This window comes from Priapulus caudatus, unplaced genomic scaffold (genome assembly GCF_000485595.1).
Source record: "Priapulus caudatus unplaced genomic scaffold, Priapulus_caudatus-5.0.1 Scaffold306, whole genome shotgun sequence".
Taxonomy (NCBI): Eukaryota; Metazoa; Priapulida; class Priapulimorpha; order Priapulimorphida; family Priapulidae; genus Priapulus; species Priapulus caudatus.
In genome coordinates, this window is record NW_014577367.1 from 41,915 (window position 1) to 44,912 (window position 2,998).

Here is a 2,998-nt window from a genome sequence, read left to right on the forward strand (position 1 = left end):
ATGTGTATGAAATATGTAATGTATGTCATTGTCATATGTATATAATGGTGTACGTATGAGTGTCAAAAGATGTTAAAGTGTACCTTAATTATTTTACTTGTACAGATTTTGCTGAATTTTTTTTTCTGGTTTCTATTTTTTCTTCATGTTGTATGCACTATTTTGTACTGTATCACTCAGAAAATCTATCACTTTAACTGCTCAACACTATTGCATTTAACAGTATGTCCATATTTATATAAATATAAGTGTGCGCACTCATACGTACACCATTATATACATATTACACAAACATATATGCTCTTTGAAGTGCATATCCGTCAGCATCTTCTGTGGAAATATCGTAACTGCTATGTCACTGAACCTAAAAAGACAACAAATTTTATTATTATTAAATCTTTATTGCATGAATTCAGATACAAATACATGTACTGACGACAGTTTTTTTTCACGGAGAAAAAATCTGATAAAAGCAATAGTGTTGAGTAGTTAAAATGATAAAAATTTCTGACGGATACAATACAATTATAATGCTATACAACATGAAGAAAAAATATATACACAAAAAAACTTCGGCATATTCTGTACTAGTAAAGTGATTAAGACAACATGAAGAAAAAATAGATACCAGAAAAAAACACTTCAGCAGAGTCTATGCAAGTATAGTGATTAAGGTACACTTTACCATCATTTTGGCGATTGCACCCAACCGATCGATAATCGAAGATAATCGGTTGAACGTTATTGATCGCGGCTACCAGATATTGAAATATATCATTTAATAGAGTATTTTTATGATACAATATTCTTAAAGCTGTGTAACAGTATACTTGCTTATGTTTCGCGTAGGTTAGAAATATAACCAAAACAAACACACACAAATAAAATAAAGTCATTTCATCAATGTTTGCAATTTTTTTTTGATAATCGATTATATATTTTCCCAATCGAGCGCTTATAATCAATCATCGGGACGTCACTGCCTGCAGGTACCTAAAGTGGCATACTCCTGCCAACATTAGTGATTGCCAAAGAGCCTGATAAATGGCAAAAGTTCTTACCAGGAATTTCCTAGGACGTTCCACTTTCCTGTACCCTGAGATTTGAGCCAAATCACAATATTTCTAGCTCGTGTATTTTCCATGTAATGCTTAGTGAAGAAACTCTTGCATACAGCAAACATCATTCCCTCATTCTCAGTAAATAGCATAATCTTAAGTATATTAAACTTGTTAGTTATCATTGGTAAAATATGAACCTAATAGAGATGTGACAACATTTCCACAACTTTCCAGGACTAATCATAATAATAGAACTTTACCCTGAACAGTTTAGGCATGTAAAATGTCATTTTAAAATTACAGAACTCCCCGTAGGTTTTCCGGACGAATACCTACCCTGTATATCATGTTAGCCTGTTGCGACCCCAAACGTCATAGAGAATTCACCAAGAATGCAAAACTTTGAATGTTTGACCCTTTTTATAGCCTATAGCATTTCACGATAGATGATGACATGATCATGAGCACTGTGCACATACTTACGGTTTATAGGAACACTGCGGCCCTTTCTTTGTTCTGCACATAATGATCGATGATGAAATTCCAACCGATTCCCATCACTACCTGTAGGTAGGTAGCTGCTGCTAGCAAGTAGATGTTTAGGCATGAATGTAAAATTTACAGCTTGTCCTTACCAGCTTGCACTGCCAAAGGAGGCAACATCGTGTAATCTTGGACAACCTATATATTTCGGTTTTACAGCTGCTGTCAGGACGCAGCTCGACAAAGAGCTGAAGTCGAAAATTATGAGGCTTAAAAAATTTGACGGGCAGCACATTGTGGTTCTCAAGTTTGAAGCATATTCGCTGAATGACGATGGCTCGACCGGCCCCCAGTTGTGCAGTCCTGTCTTTTCTAGTGAGGTAATCAACCAAAGTAAGTGCGAATGACGTTCCTGCTACGTATCTCCATGTGGTCGCATTCATAGGCAAAATGAGTTTACTTGAGTGGCTCCTGTAATAGAATGCATTATTACTAAAACGTTAATTGGTGACGTCGAATTGTGGTCATGTTCGCTATCATTCACCGTAGCAACTCTTTATTTATCGTCTAGGATCAACCCAGAATGGAGAATTGAGGATATCTAAGATTGGCAAGTCATCAGAATCTTGCAAAGGTGGTCACAGCAGAGAGACTGATACTGAAATGCTAATGTTCACTAGTAAAGTAAAGAAAGGAGGTAAAAGATGTATAGGTTTACCTGTCAATGTGTGTTACCTGTAATGTCTAAAAATGTGTAAGTGCAAGCTGCACCACAGTATTGCAACGACACGGTAGGCCAATAAGCCATATCTGAAAGTTCCCGCCACCATATTGAGATCAGATAAGAGGGGTGATAAGTATATATATATAGTACCTATATATAACATAGTTACGATAGTACTAGTCTAGGTTTTTTTTATCTATAATCTCTTCACTAACATCGTACTTCAATTCACAGGTGCGTTTCTGTTTACAAATAGGATTGTGGCCATTTGGGATATTTTGCAATGTTTGTGTTAATGCAAAAACTAAAAACGCACGAATGTTTACATTAATCATACTTTCCTAAGCGCGCCTCGGCCATTTTATACCCCCTTTTTCTATTACCTAAATAACACAGCTGGACTTTCCGATATTACTTATATGATCGATTAAAATTAATTCCGATTACTCCCACGAAGCTGCAGGGGCGAAATTAATATATTTTTTTAGTGAACACAGACAGTAATGGAATATATAGCTTTCCAGCTCTGGTGTTTTTATCCTCTTTGCTCGTTTAACTGTACACTGCATTATGGTTGACCGCGTGTAAGACTCTGTAGCGCAGGGGGGGGGGCTCGTGTCTATATAACCCATTGCATGCATATATTTATACTGTAGGTATGTTATTATGAGATATGCGTGATAATATATATATATATATATATATATATATATATATATATATAGTCGTG

General features: G+C 35.7%; 1 protein-coding gene across 1 annotated transcript in view; it reads left to right on the plus strand.

Annotated features, from left to right (window-relative positions):
- Positions 1-1,769: 1,769 nt before the first annotated feature.
- The window catches only part of LOC106808803, a 35,731-nt gene continuing 34,502 nt past the window's right edge, over positions 1,770-2,998 (plus strand). The window contains exons 1-2 of the mRNA XM_014811657.1: positions 1,770-1,937; positions 2,116-2,241. The gene's annotated coding sequence lies outside the window, so the exon portion shown is untranslated. The remainder of the gene's footprint in view (positions 1,938-2,115; positions 2,242-2,998) is intronic.